General features: G+C 38.6%; 2 pseudogenes; both read left to right on the top strand.

Moving 5' to 3' along the window:
* LOC122802380 overlaps nt 1-9,490 on the top strand; it is a 67,872-nt pseudogene extending 58,382 nt beyond the window's left edge.
* A 3,766-nt stretch (nt 9,491-13,256) lies between these two features.
* LOC122802378 lies at nt 13,257-15,625 on the top strand (annotated as a pseudogene).
* Nucleotides 15,626-22,261: the final 6,636 nt, after the last annotated feature.

The raw sequence follows: 22,261 nt of genomic DNA, 5'->3' as shown, positions 1-22,261 counted from the left end.
AGTAATACAGAAAGCAAATACAGTCTTGCAAAGAGCAAACACAGACACACAGGACAGTTTGCTTTACAAAATTATGATCTTTCTCTGTCAATAACCCCAATACACACTGTTTCAGTATACTTAACCTTGTTCGTGGACAGCATCTGAAGACATGGACTGGAAATAAATCCATCCCTCTCTTTCTGATATTAACATGGCCAGCAGCTTTATTATCTCTTTTCCAAATCCAATGTTTTTGGACTATAGAAGGAAACCTAACTACTTACAAAAAGTCCACACAAACACTGGGAGAGTAAGCAACACTACACACGGTGACCAGCAATAAGGACTGAATACTGTTGCTTTGAGACTGAAATCCTTAGCACTGAGTCACCGTGCTGTATTTATTAACAGGGAAGTGTTTAGATGTCTATTAGTTATAAAACATCTTACTTCCCTCTCAGTTGATGAATTTTTTCCAAAAGAAATTAATTCCATGACATGGGAGTGATTACTATAGTTCCAATTTCAGTCTCTGAGCTAATATCAAAAGTCTGCAGCAGAGTATGAAAATGAGTTTTCTTTGGGGAGGGCAAAGCCAGTCACAACCTCTATATAGTCATCATGTGCTTTGGAGGAATGCAGAATTCTGCAAGGACCTTCATTAAACAGAACACATTTCACATGTTGATAGTTCCACAAATGTGTATATCAATAATACAATATACAACCTGAATAGAATAGTAGCACAACTAATAACACTCCCTAATAATTATCCTCAAATACTGCATAAAGTAGCCATTCCCTAGGAAAAGCACTCCTAGTACCCATATTTAAATGAGGTCTTAAGGAACTTTCAAACAACCACTGTCCCTGGTTAATCTTATTACACCTGTGTAAAATCGTAGGAAACGCTTTATATAATCAGCTACATGACTCCCTTTCCTACAAAAAGTTGCTAAGAATCAGGTTGGCATTTAACAAGTCCACCAGTACAGACACTGCCTTTAACAAATTTACAAATTCAAAATTGGGGAGTGACATAATGGTAAAGTTATCTGCCTTACAGACATAAGGTACAGGGTTTGATTCTCACGTTTGAAGGGATATTAGCTTTCCTTAAAATGGCCCACAGGGGCAGCTAGCCTAATACTTACCTATGAAATTCCATTCTTTGAGTCACGTGTGAAGGTCAAGTCACTGGTATACTATTTATCAGTCTTTCAGAATCTTCTCACACAGTCATTCGTACCAAGCTACTGATGTGCCTAAAGAATCAATAGATCCATTCACTATATATCAAATTATTTAACAACCCAACAAAGTAAAATGGGACAAACATTCTGATATCCTTCCCCAGTCACAAGAGGAAGGCATCAAGGCTCCATCTTTGACCTACACCTATTCTTTCTATATCCTAATTCACTCTGCAAAACTATGGTGATAACCAGGTCATATGATATGTAGTTGACGTTACCATTTCCCACTCTTTCCAAGGATATTGCTAAGAGTCATAAAAACACTAGGCCATCTCCTCCTCCCTCCACTTTTCTAGCACTAACTTGCAAACAAACACGTAACATCAAGACAAAAGCAATCCTTCTTCTAAGTAATAACTGCCATCTGATAGGTCATTTCTTCTAAATCTCACAATAGCACTTCAATGTACCTCCACTGAAGTGTCAGTATCTTTCATTTGATCAGCAACTCATCTTCTCTTCGCTGTTTACACAAGGAGCCAAAAATCTCAATGAAAGGATCAACATGCTCTACAAAGTAAAACAGAACTCCAGGTCCTTCTAAATTAGAAAAACACAGCCAAGTCTGTGTACTAAAACAGAGCAACACTTACCAGAAATTAAAATGGAATAGTGAAAAAAGAACTATTATTATTATTATTATCATTATCATTATTATTATTATTATTATTATTATTATTATTATTATTATTATTATTATTATTATTATTATCATTATTGTTTTTATCCATTATGACATTCCGATTTGTGGTATTTTAACATTAAAGTCATGATCTGGTTTTGTACACGGACTTGGCTACACTTTTTTCTGAGTCTGTCGCTTTTGGATTCGCCCTCGTAAATTAGTTGTAGCTACTCGTCTACTTCTTGTTCCTCTTCCTGGCTCTGCAATCTATTAAGTGTTTAAGTCTTCAACAGGCTGTCTAATTCATAACACAGAACATTTATCCTGATTCCAGCAGAATGTCCTTGCACTAGACTATTAGCAAGGCTTTAGCAAAACTGCAGTGCTTGCAAATAAACATAAATATAGTCTAATTCTTTATACAAAGCATTCATGCTGGCTCTAAGCTATGGAACTTCCTTCCAACAGAATTAAGAAAATCTCACTTTTGTCATTTAAGATACTTTAAACGTCCACTTAAACTCATCTAGATCTCCTAAAAGCCTTAATTCCTCCTAAAATATCACCTTTTTCACTCAATATTAACACACAGTAAATATCCATTGACTTAATAAAGTGATGAAGCATTATTCAGTTATCCATATAGCATGTTGACTATTCTGTAGCAATAATCAATTGCAGGTGTGTGGTCTGTAGCATGTGGTAGGATTTATTCTGATATGGCAGGGTGTGGTTCTGACAGCTGAAACCTGAGGCCAGGATAGAGTAATCCTACCACCATCCACACTCCTGCTATATACTGTTTCTATTATACCATGGCTAGTTTTTAACCATGTATTTTTAATATTTCCTAGACTGTAGATGCTGTCCCAGTCATGTGAATGCTATAAGTGCTACATCCATTGCTGCTGTTCATCATCATCATTATCATCATCATCATCATCATCATCATCATCATCAGTCCCTTTTTGTCCCCTATTTTCTACATGGGGTCGGGGTAACATGTCAACTGTTGCTATCTCTCTTTATTCAATGCCGCTCTCCTACATTCTTTGACACTCATGCCTGACTACCACAGGTCTTCTCTCACACAATCCATCCATCTCTTTTTTGGATGCCTTTGTTTCCTCTTGCCTTCTCCCTGCCTGTAGGAAATCTTTTTTTACCAGATTGTATTCTGCTTTTCTGTGCATGTGCCCAAACACCATAATCTGTTCTCTTTGGCCTCTTCTGCAACTGAAGATACTTCGCCTCCTTCTCTGATGTCCTCATTTCTTCTTCTGTCCCACAGTGTTCATCCTGCCACCCATCTCAGGCACTTCATCTCCATTGCCTCTAGCTTCCTCAACTGATTCGCTTTTACTGCCCAGGTTTCTGTACCATACAGTAGTACTGATCACAATGCTATTTTGTACACCTCACTTTTCATCTTCTTTGGAATTCTTCTGTTATATACTACCCCTTCCACTCTGTGCCAGTTGGCTGCAGCCCCTATGATTCTAGTCTTGACCTCCTCATTCAAATTTCCATTCTTCACAACCATCTTACCAGATACATGATGCTGTTAACCTGCTCCACCCTCTTCCATTCCATCTCAGTTCTCAGCTTCTTCTGATTTCCCCCATTTGCTGCCATTACACCTGTCTTATATGTACTCACTTTCATCTCATGTGCCTTCAGTGTTGCATTCCATTCCCCTATCCTTTGCTGAAGTTCTTGTTCAGGGTCTGCCTGTAATATCATGTCATCTGTATATGGTAACTTTGTTGATCTGTCCTCTCCAACCTATTTGCTAATGTAATCCATCACCAGTATGAACAGCAGTGGACCCAAATCTGGTGTGTACCCACTCCCACTGGGAACCCCTCTGTGAGACCAAACATTGTTGGTACTTCAGACATTAGGTCCTTGTATATAGTCAGAACTAATTCTACCAATGTTTCCTGGACTTTAAATCACCACAGAACCACCCAAATCAGCTTTCTTGGTACCTTGTCATATGCTTTCTCCAAGTCTAGGAATGCCGAGTTGGACTATTTCCTCATCTCTAGCTTCTTTTCAACTGTCTGTCTCACTGCAAGCATTAGACCACTTGTGCTGCATCCTGATATGAATCCAAACAGCTCATCTCCCTTCTTACTTTCTATTAGTTTACCAGTCACCTTCCACATTCCAAAGACATGCAGTTGGTGGGTTGGACACTCTAAATTAGCCATAGGTATGAGTGTGTGTGTGAAAAAACAACTGTGGCAAACACCTAACAAACCAACAGTGTAAACCTTGGCACTAGATGATTGTCACTGTTAAAGTGACACCTTGACCATATGTGCAAATATGAGAAAAAAGGGGTTACGGATGGATAGATGGATTGATGAATGAATGGATGGATGAATGGATGGATGGATGGATGAATCACCCTCTCCAGATTTTCATGCAATGTGACAGGAGTTTGATACCTCTGTACTGCCCAAAGTTGTGAATGTCCTCTTTGTTCTTGAACACTGGCACTAGTATGCTTATTCTCCAGTCATCCGGGATACATGTTTCTCTCAATACTGCTATAAGTACCCTTAGAAGACAGTTCTCCCCTATCTCACCCAGCATCTTTATCATATCTGCTGTTTCACCTGAGCCTGTTGCTTTCCCTGACTTAATTTTCCTTTTTGCTTCTAATAGGGTGGGTGCCTCCTCTTCATTCATCATAAGCTATGTGCGGGGCAGTACAGCTTCTGTAGGATTTTCTTCATTCAGAAGCTGCTGTAAATACTCTTTCCAGCTGCCTTTGATGTCCTGTGGACTGGTGAACAAGTTGTTCCTGGCATCCCTTATGAAGAATAACTCACACACTTTATTGATAAGTCTACAAGATACAATTTAACAAATATAAAATTCCTCTCTCTTAGAAAATTTAATATGCAGTATCCTAGGAAGATGTATAGTAACAAACCTGGGACCACACATTATGACTCTCCAGCAATCACACATATGCTTAATTCTTCTTCTTCTTCTTTCGGCTGCTCCCATTAGGGGTCACCACAGTGGATCAACTGTTTCCATTTCTTCCTGTCCTCTGCATCTTGCTCTGTCACACCAACCACCTGCATGTCCTCTCTCACCACATCCATAAACCTTATCTTAGGCCTTCCTCTTTTCCTGTTACCTGGCAGCTTCATCCTTAGCATCTTTTTCCCAATATACTCTGCATCCCTCCGCAGCACATGTCCAAACCAATGTAATCTTGTCTCTCTGGCTTTGTCTCCAAACCTTCCAACCTGGGCTGACCCTCTAATATACTTATTCCGAATCCTGTCCATCCTCGTCACACCCAGTGAAAATCTTAACATCTTCAACTCTGCCACGTCAAGCTCTGACTCCTGCCTTTTTGTCAATGCCACTGTCAACAACCCATATAACATAGCTGGTCTCACTACCCTCTTGTAGACCTTCCCTTTCACTCTTACTGGTACTCGTCTGTCACAAATCACTCCTGACATTCTTCTCCACCCACTCCATCCTGCCTGTACTCTCTTCTTCACCTCTCTTCCACACTCACCATTACTCTGAACTGTTGATCCCAAGTATTTAAACTCATCCACCTTTGCCACCTCTACTCCCTGCATCCTTACCATTCCTCTATCCTCCCTCTCATTAACACACATATATTCTGTCTTAGTCCTGCTGACCTTCATTCCTCTTCTCTCTAGAGCATATCTCCATCTCTCCAGGGTCTCCTCCACCTATTCCCTACTCTCACTACAGATCAAAATGTCATCTGCAAACATCATAGTCCACGGGGACTCCTGTCTGATTTTGTCTGTCAACCTGTCCATCACCATTGCAAATAAGAAAGGGCTCAGAGCTGATCCTTGATGTAATCCCACCTCCACCTTAAATGCATCCGTCACTCCCACCGCAGACCTCACCGCTGTCACACTACCCTCGTACATATCCTGTACCACTCTTACATACTTCTCTGACACTCCCAACTTCCTCATACAATACCACAACTCCTCTCTAGACACGCTGTCATATGCTTTCTCTAAGTCTGCAAAGACACAATGCAACTCCATCTGACCTTCTCTGTACTTCTCCATTAACACTCTCAGAGCAAACATTACATCTGTAGTGCTCTTTCCTGGCATGAAACCATACTGCTGATCACTAATCATCACCTCCCTTCTTAACCTAGCTTCCACTACTCTTTCTCATAATGTCATGCTGTGACTGATCAGTTTAATCCCTCTGTAGTTACTACAGCTCTGCACATCACCCTTATTCTTAAAAATCGGTACCAAAACCCTTTTTCTCCATTCCTCAAGCATTCTCTCACTATCCAAGATTTCATTAAAAAATCTAGTTAAAAACTCCACTGCCATTTCACCTAAACACCTCCATGCTTCCACAGGTATGTCATCTGGACCAACAGTCATTCCATTCTTCATCCTCTTCATAGCTATCCTTACTTCCTCCTTGCTAATCCACTGCACTTCATGATTCACTATCCGCACATCATCCAATCTTCTCTCCCTCTCATTCTCTTCATTCATCAGCCCCTCAAAGTACTCTTTCCATCTGCTCAACACACTCAACTCGCTTGTGAGTACGTTAACCTCATTATCCTTTATCACCCTTACCTGCTGCACATCTTTCCTAGCTCAGTCCCTCTGTCTAGCCAATTGGTACAGGTCCTTTTCTCCCTCCTTAGTGTCCAACCTTTCATACAACTCTTCATACGCCTTATCCTTAGCCTTCGTCACCTCTCTCTTTGCCATGCACCTCATCTCCTTATACTCTTGTCTACTTTCTTCATCTCTCTGACAATCCCACTTCTTCGCCAACCTCTTTCTCTGTATACTCTCCTGTACTTCTTCATTCCACCACCAGGTCTCCTTGTCCTCTTTCCTCTTTCCAGATGTCACACTAAGCACCTTTCTAGCCATCTCTCTTACTAGCTGTGCTGTAGTTATCCAGCTATTCAGTAACTCTTCACTGCCACCCAGTGCCTGTCTTAACTTTTCCCTGAACTCCACCTCACAATTACCCTTTTTCAATTTCCACCATTTGATCCTTGGTGCTGCCCTCACACTCTTCCTAAACTTCTTGATCACTATCATCATCCTACAAACCACCATCCTATGCTGCCTAACTACACTTTCCCCTGCCACCACTTTACAGTCTCCAATCTCCTTCAGACTGGCCCTTCTACATAAGATATAATCCACCTGTGTGCATCTTTCTCCACTCCTGTATGTCGCCCTATGCTCCTCCCTCTTGTTAAAATACGTATTCATCAAAGCCATGTCCATCCTTTTCACAAAATCCACTACCATCTGACCTTCTGCATTCCTTTGCTTAACACCATACCTACCCATTACTTCCTCATCCCCTCTGTTCCCTTCACCAACATGCCCATTGAAATCTGCTCCAATCACCAGTCTCTCACCCTTGGGTACAGCCATCACCACTTCATCCAACTCACTCCAAAATTTTTCTTTTTCATCCATTGCACACCCAACTTGTGGAGCATATACACTAACAACATTCATCATTACACCATCAATTTCCAGCTTCATAAACATCATTCTATCCAACATTCTTTTCACCTCCAAAACACTCTTAGCATTCTGTTCCTTCAGGATAACCCCTACGCCATTTCTCCTCCCATCCACACCATGATAAAAATTTGAACCGCCTCTGATACACCTAGCCTTGCTCCCCTTCAATCTGGTCTCTTGCACACACAATATACCAACCTTCCTTCAGTCCATCATATCAGCTAGATCTCTCCCTATACCAGTCATACTGCCAACATTCAAAGTTCCAACCCTCACTATCACAATCCTAGCCTTTAACTGCCTTTGGGCATGCCTTCCCCCTCTTCTCCTCCTTCGGCCAACAGTAGCCCAATTTCTGCCAGCACCCTGTTGGCCAACAGTACTGGTACACATATGGTTAATTATCCTTAAATAAACAAACGGGTGAAGTCATTTTTATTTCAGTCCTGTACATTTCATTTTAACTAATAACCAAATTTCATTGGTTTAAATAATACAGAGACGCCGCTATGCTGGAATAACCAGATCATGTTTGTACTATCTTCCTAAATATACTAGTCGATATCCAAAACAACTTGTTTTGTACTGAAGCTGTCATTCCTCTATCAGCAAAAAACAGAGATAATTCTAGAAATAACTGGAAATATAAAGATCTGTGTAGACCACACAACATAACTAGAACCTAGATGTACTGAACATGTAGCAGTTAAAATAACCAAAGCTAATTATTATAAGCCAGGGCAATTATTATTGTTTAAGAACCAAAGAAATGCCAGTACAAGCTGAAAGAATGAAGTCTGCTCAATGCATTCCTATAACATCAATCAACAACTCCATAGCATTATAACAAAAATCCACAGCACAGATATGACCCAGTGGAATTATAAATCACTTCGCCTCTCCTTCTATACATCTTATCACTCATAAAGGCTTATGACAAAACAATAACTCAATATACTTTGAAATATCCCAGTTCAGTATAACTAACTAAAATATTACAATAGCAAAAATTAGTTTATAAACTGCTAAAAAAGTTTGCAGATACTTCCCTAAGTTCTGAAACAGAACTTCACCCCTATTTTCGCAGAAAGGTCATCCCAGTTATTATGCTTCCAGTCCCTATTTTTTACCCTTAGCTGTTTTTAATAGGGTGGCACATTTACTTGTTGCAACCCAACCTTGTTCTCATAGAGTTAAAATATGCATTTTGAGACAAATTATCTTACTATTACAGCATAGCTGGTGGTCTAATGCAATAATGTCTGCATTAGCTTACCTCAGCAAAAAGGTGTTGCACCCATATTTCAAGCATCTCACTAAAGCAGACCACAAAATGCAGTTTGTAATCCACAGACACTATATACACTGTGTCTTTTAAGGTGTTTTTTTTTTCATCTGTGTAAGTTGCATAAATGTCAAAGGTCTAGGATGTCAGCTTTGTGACAGGGCGTAGCCTTTCAAAACTAATCATCTGTCACCACAATGGGAAGAGTTATCTAAAAGGCACCCAAAGACTTAAAGTAGAATTTCGGAAAACAAAACAAAAATATAATAGAAAGATTTAATTCCAGAGAAGAAGAAATTTCAGTGGATGAGAGTAAAGCAGACACATGTACCAAAGGTTTGGATCACGGGAAATGCAAACAAGATTGACATGGATTACGATTATGCATTACTCGACATAAAGAAGCCCTACAAAAAGCGATACATGAAGATAGGTGTGAGTCCTTCTGCAAAGTAACTGCCAGGAGGACAGATTCACTTTTCTGGTTATGATAATGACAGATGAAGAACTCTAGTTTACTGTTTCTGTGCAGTCAAGGATGAAACATTTGATCTCCTTTATCAACAATGTGATGCACAGCCAGGTGCCAATGGGTCATGTGTTTATGTTCAAATGTGGAAAAGTCAAAACAGAAAGAAAAATTATTGGAATATTTTGTGCACATCAATGGACAGATCATCATGGTATTCCCTAAGATTTCAATGTTGCGGTTCGAATCACTCCACTAAAATATGCACAGATTTGTTACTGGATTAAAGGAAATTACATGGCTCGTCGAGAAGGGTGAAAAATGCAACAACTCTTCTTATATGGATACATCAAGAATAACTGCTTAGGGGGCGGAGCCTAATGCCTAACTGATAGCAGCAAGTTTTTGAGCTCCTTATATTTATACTAGAAATAACAGGAAAATCTTATTATTACTAAGTAATTTTTGATAAATCTTATATGTGAAACTGTTAACAATAGAATTACCAACTTTGGAGAAGAAATTCCGAAATTTTCCTGTCAAAAAAACCTGAAGACTAACTAAGCTGTCTAGTAATGAGTAACTCTAAGAATTCTCACTCAGACTCTTCTCTGAAGAAAGAAATCCAACTGATATCAACTACTCTTCAAGACTTATCTCTGAAGATGGACAGGTTTACTGAAAACCTAGAAAACCTTAAAGATAGTTGCCAAAACAAACTGAAGTCTTTAAGGAAATTCTGCAGCAACAGCAATTAAAAATAACTGACATTGAGTCATCTCTAAATGATATTGATGGAAGGCTAAAAGAAGAAGAGCTTCATAGTGAATTTCTATTACAACAGAATACTTGGCTAATAAACAAAATAGATGATATGGAGAATAGGGAAAGAAGAATAACTGCTTAGAAAATGTTACATTGAATTATTTAAATCTTTTACATTTAGTAGCCAATACCATATTGATAAATAATATGAACAACTTTAAAGTTTGAAATATTTTCTGCTTAAAAACCTCAGCTTTGGCTGGCTAAGATCTAGCTGTATTCAACTGAACATATAAGAGAATTTAAGTACCTTTTTTATCTGCACTTTTTTCAAATAATACAGTATTTAAATTGATTTGTGTTGCATGAATATTAACTGAATTAGAAGTTTTGACTCTGTTCTTCAGTTAGTTTTCCCACCCACCCTCTGTGTTTCTGTTTTGGTGTTAATCTCAGTGGCTTTGAAACTGCCCGCCCCTCTTGTAAATTTGTGTTTGGATACTCCTTCTGGGCCCATCTCATTTGCTCACTCAACTGAGTGCAGTGAGATCATATTCTGATTTCAGGCATTCCTACTGTGTACAAAAAGAACATCTGGGAAAGAGAACTAAAAAAAATTAAGCTTGTTTCCTGCCTTTCCTTTTAAGTGGTCTAGACTGTTTGTAGGCTTCTGAGCCCCCAAGCCCTTTTGTGTTGGAGGGAAGCCTTCTAGCTTAGTTTTGTTTCTTATAACTAGCCAGTTTTCTAGTTTCAGCACTCAAATCTGTTTCTTTGAACTCAGCACTTGTTCAGAACTCATTGTAAGCACGAAATAAGCTGCAAATTACTACAGCACTCAACTTTCCTCACTTGTCTAGTGGAAAGCAGTTTTTAGTACTTAATAAATAAGCACCTATCCAGGCATGTTTAAGGGTCAGCTCCCAGTGATTTCTCCTGTCTACCTGATGAATCTGGGCATCTTGGGGCAATGCAGCAATTGCCTCTTGTACACATACAGCCCTCTCCTCCTACCACCCAACACTACAACTTGTGAGAGATGCACTTATATTGCCAAACTGGAAGCAAAGCTCTCTTCACCCAAGACTGGACTAGACAGTCAAGAGGAGAAGGTAAACACTTGCACCACACCACACTCATCACATAGTCCCTCAAAACTTACACCACCAAAACACACACATAGAAACACAAAACACACACCTACATTCGTGGAGGCTCTCAATAAAAACCTGCCCAAGCATCAGGGACATCCAAAGCATAAACGCAAGCAAACTCCACCCCCCAACACAACCCAAATGACACATAGCTCACAAACTCAGTGTGCCACTCAACCACAGCCCATAAGGCATAACAACGTACCCAGCACTCTAGTCATAGGTGACTCTATAGTCAGGCACACTGATGTTCCACTCACTAGACTAAACAAGGAGAAAGTTACTATCAGCTTCCTGTCAGGTGCCGGGATCCGCCACATAACGCATGCACTCAGGTCACTCCACAATAAGTACAAATATGACACTGTCATTGTCCATGTTGGTGTGAATGACCTGAGACGTACTTCCCTGGACTACATGAAAAAAGACATGGAGGAGCTCTGTGATCTTGTATCCCAGGCAGGTATGACCCTAACCCTGAGTAGCATCTTGCCATCACCCAGAATGATACCACAGTACAAGGACAAAATGATTGACTTCAACAATTGCTAAGCTTCTGGTGTCATTCTAAGGGGATCCAGTATTTGTCTGCCTGGGATGACATGATCGACAGACCACGATGCTTTGCCAGAGATGGCCTGCACCTGACACCCTTAGGATTTTGGATACTGGCTAAGGCTCTTGCCACCCCTATAGTGCCTTTTTTAGGCAAAGTTCAAATGACAAAGTCACCATCGTAACAGGTACAAGCAAGCAAAATCTGAGGGTAATGCTACTCAATGCTAGAAGTCTAAACCTCAAAATGCACTCACTCGAGGCACTCCTTAAAATGGAGAACATTGACATCTGTGCAGTGACAGAGACCTGGTTCAAAGCTCCAGAGAGCACCCCTGCATTACCAGGCTACAATTCATACCACACCTTCGCCACCTAACCCAGAACGAAGCACTAAAGGCGGAGGCGTGTCCATATTCATTAAGGATATCCACACCTCCAGGCTAGTTGCACAGCATAATGCATCCGAGATTATCCAAGTGCAACTAACTCTGGGCAAGACCGCAATCCAAATTGTAGCTTGCTACAGACCCCCCACCATGCCCCAGGATTTCCACTCCTCATTTCTTGATACACTGGAAAGTATTAGAGTACAACCCAACACCCTAATAATGGGCGATTTCAACTACTCCACCATTAACTGGGAAAACTACTCATGTACCAACTCTTTTGCTCAAAGTTTTCTAGAATTCATAAATTCCAGTGCCTTGGATCAACTTATTCACACCCCCACCAGGGGCAGCAATATCCTAGACCTGGTCATTACCAACATGGGAAACCGGTGTTCCACACCAGAGGTCAATTCCTCGTTGGTCAGATCCAACCACAAGCTAATCAGCCTAGACATCCACATCCCACCCCCACCCCCAATTAGGGAAACCATCGTAAAAAACTTCTCCAAAGCCAACTTCACACTTCTTAAGACATAAGTGGCAAACTTCACGACACCCATGCAGATGGACAATAGAGGTATGACTGCTGAATCCTACACAAATGCACTTTATAAGCACTTACATGAGTGCATGGATCATGCTATCCCTAATAGAACCAAGATGTTATCCTCCAAGAAAGGAAGCCAATCTGGTGATCCTCTGCTGTAAACAAACTCTACAACAGAAGAAAGAAACTGTTGCAAAAAAGAGTAAAATCCCATGACTGGAAGAACTCCCTGGTCAACCTCAGTAAGAAGCTGAGATCCCTCATAAAATCCTCCAAAGCTAGTTACGAAAACAAAATTGTCACTGACTCTAAAAACAACCACAAAGCAGTCTATAGCTATGTCAAAAATCTCAATGGGAGCACTCAGATCTGCTCTGAGTTACAGCACAATGGCGCTAAATATACAGAACCAACTGATACTGCCAACATCCTAGCAGATAGGTTCAGTGCCAACTTTACCCCCCCTCTCTATACCGGAAGAATCCAAAGTTCCTATAATCACGGCTGCACAGGTAAAAAACACACTCTCCAAAGCAAAGAACACAGCATCCATGGGACCTGACAATATCCCAGGCTGTGTTCTACACGAACTACAGAATTAACTGGTACCCTACCTAAGTACCATGTTCAATCATAGCCTCACCTCAGGCTTTGTACCCACTGAATGGCGCACCATGACGGTTGTCCCACCCAGTAAAGGTGGAGCCACGACGGACCCCGGGAACTACCGCCCCATTAGCCTGACGAGCCTGGTCTGCAAGGCCATGGAATGTATCATCATGGAACTCATAAACAAAGACATTGGTAATCTCCAAACTCTGGACCCTACCCAGTTTGGATTTGTAAAAGGCAGATCATGTCTCCTAAACCTGATTGACTTCATTGAAGCAGTCACCAAAGCCATAGATGAGGGTAAAATGGTTCACACAGCTTATCTAGATCACGCCAAGGCTTTCGACACCATCCCCACACTCTGGAATTATAGATAAGCTCACTAAACTAGGCATAAATCCCTATGTCACAAGATGGGTTGCCAACTGGCTCATGGACAGAACTCACACTGTGAAAGTAGCAGATTCCAAATCCGACTTCAGACCATGATAAAAAATTTGAACCCGCCTCGATACACCTAGCCTTGCTCCCCTTCCATTTGGTCTCTTGCACACACAATATATCAACCTTCCTTCAGTCCATCATATCAGCTAGCTCTCTCCCTATACCAGTCATACTGCCAACATTCAAAGTTCCAACCCTCACTATCACAATCCTAGCCTTTACCTGCCTTTGGGCATGCCTTCCCCCTCTTCTCCTCCTTCGGCCAACAGTAGCCCAATTTCTGCCAGCACCCGGTTGGCCAACAGTACTGGTACACATATGGTTAATTATCCTTAAATAAACAAACGGGTGAAGTAATTTTTATTTCAGTCCTGTACATTTCATTTTAACTAATAACCAAATTTCATTGGTTTAAATAATACAGAAACGCTGCTATGCTGGAATAACCAGATCATGTTTGTACTATCTTCCTAAATATACTAGTCGATATCCAAAACAACTTGTTTTGTATTGAAGCTGTCATTCCTCTATCAGCAAAAAACAGAGATAATTCTAGAAATAACTGGAAATATTAAGATCTGTGTAGACCACACAACATAACTAGAACCTAGATGTACTGAACATGTAGCAGTTAAAATAACCAAAGCTAATTACTATAAGCCAGGGCAATTATTATTGTTTAAGAACCAAAGAAATGCCAGTACAAGCTAAAAGAATGAAGTCTGCTCAATGCATTCCTATAGCAGCAATCAACAACTCCATAGCATTATAACAAAAATCCATATGGCCCAGTGGAATTATAAATCACTTCGCCTCTCCTTCTATACATCTTATCACTCATAAAAGCTTATGACAAAACAATAACTCAATATACTTTCAAATATCCCAGTTCAGTATGACTAACTAAAATATTACAATAGCAAAAATTAGTTTATAAACTGCTAAAAAAGTTTGCAGATACTTCTCTAAGTTCTGAAACAGAACTTCACCCCTATTTTCGCAGAAAGGTCATCCCAGTTATTATGCTTCCAGTCCCTATTTTTTACCCTTAGCTGTTTTTAATAGGGTGGCACATTTACTTGTTGCAACCCAGCCTTGTTCTCATAGAGTTAAAATATGCGTTTTGAGACAAATTATCTTACTATTACAGCAGAGCTGGTGGTCTAAATAATAATGTCTGCATTAGCTAACTTAGCAAAAAGGTGTTGCACCCATATTTCAAGCATCTCACAAAAGCAGACCACAAAATGCAGCTTGTAATCCACAGACACTATATACACTGTGTCTTTTAAGGTGTTTTTTTTTTTCAGCTGTGTAAGTTGCATAAATGTCAAAGGTCTAGGATGTCAGCTTTGTGACAGGGCGTAGCCTTTCAAAACTAGTCATCTGTCACCACAATGGGAAGAGTTATGTAAAAGGCACCCAAAGACTTAAAGTAGAATTTCTGAAAACAAAACATAAATATAATGGAAAGATTTAATTCCAGAGAAGAAGAAATTTCAGTGGATGAGAGTAAAGCAGACACATGTACCAAAGGTTTGGATCACGGGAAATGCAAACAAGATTGACATGGATTACGATTATGCATTACTTGACATACAGAAGCCCTACAAAAAGCGATACATGAAGATATGTGTGAGTCCTTCTGCAAAGTAACTGCCAGGAGGACAGATTCACTTTTCTGGTTATGATAATGACAGATGAGGAACTCTAGTTTACCGTTTTTGTGCAGTCAAGGATGAAACATTTGATCTCCTTTATCAACAATGTGATGCACAGCCAAGTGCCAATGGGTCATGTGTTTATGTTCAAATGTGGAAAAGTCAAAACAGAAAGAAAAATTATTGGAATATTTTGTGCACATCAATGGGCAGACCATCATGGTTTTCCCTAAGATTTCAATGTTGCGGTTCGAATCACTCCACTAAAATATGCACAGATTTGTTACTGGATTAAAGGAAATTACATGGCTTGTCGAGAAGGGTGAAAAATGCAACAACTCTTCTTATATGGATACATCAAGAATAACTGCTTAGAAAATGTAACATTGAATTATTTAAATCTTTTACATTTAGTAGCCAATACCATACTGATAAATAATATGAACAACTTTAAACAACTTTAAAGCAGTTTTTATACAGTATATGGGCTAACAATTCTAGAGTAGCAGTTGTTCATTTCCCATTTGCAAGTTGCATTGTAGCTAACATATTTGCAGCTACTATTGCTAGACTTTAACATATTCTAATGCACAGTAATCATTAAAATTGCTTATTTTATTATCAAATCACTTTTACCATAAATATATCTGAAACAGCTAATGCTTCATTATACTGACTGTCCATTATTACCCATGGACAGTCATTTAAACTAAATGCACTTACAGGTTTGACTGGTGTTTAACCAAAACTTTTTATTGGCAGGGAAAACAGGAAATATTATGAGCAATGTGGCAGTAGTCATCATAGGTTAAATAAAGCTAATTAATATATGAAGTGCAAAATTTGGATTTTATATCACTGTGATGCCCCATCACTGAACCAGTAATCAAGGAGCCTCAATCCTCACCACTGGCACCAGTGCAAATGTACACTGGAAGGATAATAAGTCCACACACAGTATTCCCAGATGCAGCTCTCTGCATCAAGTGTAATTTCCCCTTAAGAGCACACAGAGACCACAGTCAGTCTGGAGCTGGTTTCTCCCTCTTTCTCCAGATCCCCAGTAGGACTCCCTACTGGCACAGCTATTGAAATCTCAGATGAGTGACCAAGCAAAGATCTCTATCTCCCACTCTGTCCAACCAGTGCTTTGTGTCCCTGCCAAACTAGCTGACACATACACACACACACACACACACACACACACACACACACACACACACACACACACACACACACACACACACATATGGGAAAGGCTGGCACAGGTTTACTAGCTATACCCCCTTTTGCCCAGACTATAAGGTAACTATCACTGCCACCAGCCAACTCCTTATCAGCTACTTTAAGGCCCTTAAAAAAGGGTGTCCAATCTTACTGTGTAATATTAATATTAATACAAATGGTAGTTTGACCAAGAGCAACGCTATTAGGAGTGGCCCATGCAGTGTTACCAAATAAATATGTACGTACTCTCAAAACTTAAATATCTCTAGACAGATCAGCCACAATTAAAGGTTTAAATATATTTAATAATTAATAAAAGAACAAGAAAATACTCAGTATACAATCACAGTGACATCAGAGTTCAAAATTACAGGAAATATTTAAAACAACATTACAGGACAGCCTCAAATAGATACAGAAAAATATCTAAACTAAGCTTCACTATATTCCTGACTATACCTAAGAGAGTTACTATACCCTAGAAACGTAATTACAGAGCAAGGCAGATGTGGTGAATGGTTCTTGTCAGGTCCAAGACAGAATACAGAATGCACTGTCTATCTCGGAGAGTTCTCAAGTTAATATTTCAAATATTACTGCTGGGATAGCTTGCAGAATTACATAATTTTTGTATCTGACTCTATCCCAGGTGAAACCCCCACTACTGGAAGCTGGCAGTATTTGGCATCTACCTGTAAAAATACATAGACCGCAGATCTTTGACAGATGCTAGAAATCATAAAACAATTGCATTCCTTCATAATTTCAGAGGTAGTAATTAGTTCACTCCAAAGATAATACAGAAAGCTTCTCAGCACAGACATTGTGGCTCCAGCCTGGCCTATGAAGTAATTTAATTTCAGCTATTTTTCTAAAGTTAACCTCCTGTATTCCAGTTTCCACTGTTAAAATATATACATTTAAACAGTTCCAATAGTGCATGTAAATTTCTGTTATATTCCAGTCGGGCACACTGTGGTTACATTTTAAGCACAAGCACTTTATAAAATACTTTTTTAACACACGTCTGTACAGACCAGTTTGATGTACACATAACATACAGTTCTATTACATTTGTAACACAAGTGTCTTATATAGATCATGTTGATATTCACAAATGACATAAAATTATTTACAAAATTCCAGGTAGCTGTGCTGGCAATATCTCCTTTCGTGACAATCACCATAGTATGTTTTACACTTTTTTAATTTCTCCAAATCTTTTGGGTTTCTAATACCATGATGGGAATGGACTCCATTCCTAACTCAAAGTACTATTAAAGTTCATTAAATTAGTATTGTTTCACTGTTTGATTTCTGCCAAAACTGTTCTCCGCAGCATCTGCAATGTACCCAGTAATGACTCCTTCTGCAATTCATACAGAGTTACATGCACTGGTAGCATATTTAAATACGATTGTAGACTCTTTTTTATAAGACTCGTTGCTTCTACTACTATTGGAACTGTCTGGGTATCTTTGTTCCACATTGCTCTCATTTCTGCTTGCAGATCCTGATATTTTATGACTTTGTGTCTCTCTGTACGCAAGACACTGTAGTCACTGGGTGTAGCAATTTCAATGATCAATGCTACTTTTGTTTTCTTTTCCTGGACCATTATATCCGACTTTCTAGCATCTAGCTTTTGAACTGTCAGTAATCGGTGATCCCTTTGTAAGACTTCTGCATTTTCTATGATGGTTTGTGGCTCATGTTTCCAGTGTTTTTCGGCCACTTTAGTACCAAAATGTTTGCATAATCCCCAGTGCGACAGTCTTGCCACATTATTATGCCTTTCAGTATACAGTCATTCTGTAATTTGTATGTCGCAACCAGCAATGAGGTGTGCCAACTGTTTCCAATTCAGTTTTGCAAAACCTACGTTTGTCTGTTTCTCCCACATGTTCAATGGACTTTATAAACCAACGTGTACGCAGCCCACTATCTTGGGCCACCAATATTAACCTTTCATCTCTTGGTTTGAATTCGCCTCTCCTTAACCATTCCTGTGTTCGTTCCTGATCAACATGAGGTTCTTCCAGAAGTTTTCTATATTTGCAACTATATTTATGCTTTTTTCACATTTCTTGTATATCAGTTACTTCTGTACACTTGCAGTGTGGCTATAAAACTGGTAGAGGAGATGAATTTCACAAATAGCAACCCCAAAAACACAAGATAACATTTCAGCATTACAAACATCAAGAAATGTTTATGTTGTAGGCAGAACCTGAGCAAAGTGTGAAGTCATTGTGCATGGTTATAGAAGAGCAAGCTAAAAGGATGGCAGTTAAGAGTACTTTGTAGAATTAAGCAGCTGATGCAAACTGAGGACAAAATCAGCCTACAGTAAGGGCTTCTGGTAATGCACAAGCACTACAGTAAGGAGTATGTTAATAATACATACTGTAACTTTTGAGATTCTCTTTTTCTTTATGCTAATGAGATTGGCATGGCTGTCCAAGGCTAGGATTACGGATATATTGTGCATGAGTACAGTGTTATATATGCCAATACTTAGACAAATACTCTGAACGTACTTCCTGATATCTACTTCATAAAATCATTTTCTTTTCATGATGTTTATGCTGAATGGATGTGTTTTAAGTGATGACTTTATAGAGGGGATTATTGAATTTATTTTTGTTAATTCTTAGGTCGGTGTGGAAGCTTTTTGCAGCAAATTCATATTTCCGGTAACTACTAATCTTCCTTGTATGAAGAATCCTTGATTTACAACAGATGTTCACACTGACTAGTACCATACAATCAACACTTCTTTTTTATGAATGCTAACGAGCTAATGCTGTATAATATTCATTATACCTTGGCTATGACTGCACAGCCAATCAAACTGCAGAACTTAGAGATTTTTACATAATTTTAACTTTCCAGTTTCCCATTTGAAGAAGTATAAGCAGTCTACACATTTCAAACCTCTAAGATTGTTGCCAATACAGAAACAGCAACAAGCTGTAAACTACTGCACATTTCAGTATTTCTTGCTTTGTTTTCCTTCCAGTGCTTATACATATATACAACTCTTTCAAATCAAAAAATATGACCTACAACTTTTTTCATCTTTAATGCCAGAGGCAGAAAATGTACCAAAACATGTAATGTGTGCAGTTTCACATCATAGTTCTATAAGCTGTCACTAAGTACATAAAATGGCAGTCACCAGTTACATAAAAAGAACATGATCAGATCATTGCAAGACAAGCACAGAATATTAACATGAACATCAATAAAGAAATCAGTGTTAAGCAATGGCATCAGTTTAAATGCTAGCATTTTTTAAAACTACATAATTTAATCATAGTTGATTTCTCTTTTCACTTAGAAATTCATAGTTTGCTCACACCAGCTGCATTTAATATGAAGGATTCATCTTCATGTGCAAACCATGATGTCTGTTATACCATGTATTACCCTCTCACAGTCAAGGGTCAATTTCTTGATATACTTGGTTATCATTTTATTAGTGTACATGCTATAAGATATGCTGACGAGAGTATGTCAATAAAATCAATCTTTTTGATTGGGAAAAGGAATCAGTCACAGAAACAAAATACATCTATAAAGATTACTAAAGCAGTGATACAGAAATCACATCAGGAAGTAGCAAACATGCTTTGGGTTTTCTTTAGTACAAGAGTTCATTTCTATGGGTGAAGAATATTCAAGGCTGTCTGTTTTTCTAGTATAGAGAAATAACCACTTTTCTTTACAAAGCATTTCTGAAGTGTAGTATAAGTTACCAACCACAAACTATGCAACATCCTTTGAATATAGTCTATTTTCTATGGCACAAAAAAAGCATTTACTTCTTTTATTTAATGACTTCCCAAATACTTTCAACATTCTTTTAACAAAGCTAGATGAAGCACCATACAAGACAAAATCTTATGCTCTACACTGGCATCCCAGCATTTCTTCTATCATGACACCAGAGATCAGAAATCAAGTTGTTCTGCTCAGTAGCAGGGTACATGCCTTCACCATTCACAAGCACCATCCTTTGGACAACAGAAAGGGCAGTTCATGGCAGGCTACATCACACTTCAGCATGAAGATTCCGCAGAACTTAGATGGAAGGTAATGGCCATTTAATAGCAAACCCAAGCCAACATCATAAGTTTAAATCTCATATTTATTGACCTAATACCCAAATAGAATTAAAAGATGTTTGGCAAATATTGCAGAAGACATATGAAGCTGTCCAACTGCCTGCCCAAAATAAATTTATGAAGCGAAGCTGGCCCACCACTGTCCACAGTCCCCCTTTGGATTGTGTTTAGTGAGTCTGAAGCATATCAGAATAAGATAGTGATTTGAATCACATAGAAAGGCACATGTCTCTACACCTTATTGTGGAATGCTGAGGGGTTGACACTAAAACCAAAGTCACACTACAGCTTATTAAAGTGTAAGGTCTAAATGATTTACACCATACTGGAAGATTCAGTCTATTGTTCACAAATTTTACACTTCTAAAGAATATACATTAAGATATATATACAATATTCATAGCAAATTCTCCAGGTGAAATGATGATCTGTGTCACATTCTATAAAATGCAGTTAGATTTGAAAAGTCCATATGATTTCAATGATACTCACACGTTTTATGTGCAAAACATTATGCATTATGCAGGTATAAAAAGTATTTATACACTACCAAAATAGTTTTGACTGATACACTATAAATTAGCTGTTCTTTCTGTACGACTTACATAACAACAATTAGCCTGATTTATTAAATTAACTTTTACTAAATGGGTTATATTAACAGTGTATATTTCAAGATTCAGCAAAAAAAGCAGGGCGACCATTTGCATGAAACCCTGTAAATGAATCACCAACAGTTCAGCTCAACAACCTGGTTAAACATAAACACAATGAACTTCTCAAAGAATACACCTGTTTTCACCAAAGGTACAAACCATTCAGCTTCATTGCACTTGGTTTGAATTATGCACAAGATTAAGCAGCTCTGAATGGAGCAAACTAAGAATTTCACAGAAACACACATGCATATGTACAAACACGTAGCAGTGCTACAGTTTTTACTGAAACTTGAGGTTCTAAAGACATGTTGGACCACACTTTGATGCTAACACTGCTTTTGTGTCATATGCCATTTTTTACACCATAACTTTTGTAATTCTAGATGGTATTTGTACAATTCAGTGCAATCTAGTGTTAAATCCTTATATTTTAAATTGTTTTATTTTATATATTGCTTTATTCTGGTTTGTTTATTTTAGGATAAGATGTTTAACAGCAATGTGCAAAAAGGGATATACATAATGTACTATAACTGTAATCAAAATAATTCTGTTAACTATAATACAGTGAATTGTGTTCCATTTATACAACTGCCTCATCTCTATTCTTATACAGTAAAAGATACATATTACAAACTCTTGGGCTTTCTGTGCATTATTTAAAAAAAAAAAATTAATATGGGAAAAAGTGTCACACTAAAATCATCCCAGTTGCCTAGAATGGAATAGAGCAACAGTCTCCTATATTATCTAAGCAAAATTGATTGTGTTAATAAAAGTCTTGTGTTATTTGAAAATAGTGTTTTATGTACACTATTGTGAACATATCCTTTTTATTAGTGCTACCAGTAAAAGAATAGACATATGTACGTAGATATGCAGTTTTGCAAAATTGATTCTTTATAATTTGGATACTCGGAAACGTAATTGCGTAAAAGTACTATAT

Source organism: Protopterus annectens, chromosome 5.part0, assembly GCF_019279795.1.
Source record: "Protopterus annectens isolate FY-2018-M chromosome 5.part0, PAN1.0, whole genome shotgun sequence".
Lineage (NCBI taxonomy): Eukaryota > Metazoa > Chordata > Ceratodontiformes > Protopteridae > Protopterus > Protopterus annectens.
The sequence above is the reverse complement of the archived record's forward strand: the minus strand, read 5'-3'. Positions and strand labels throughout refer to the sequence as shown.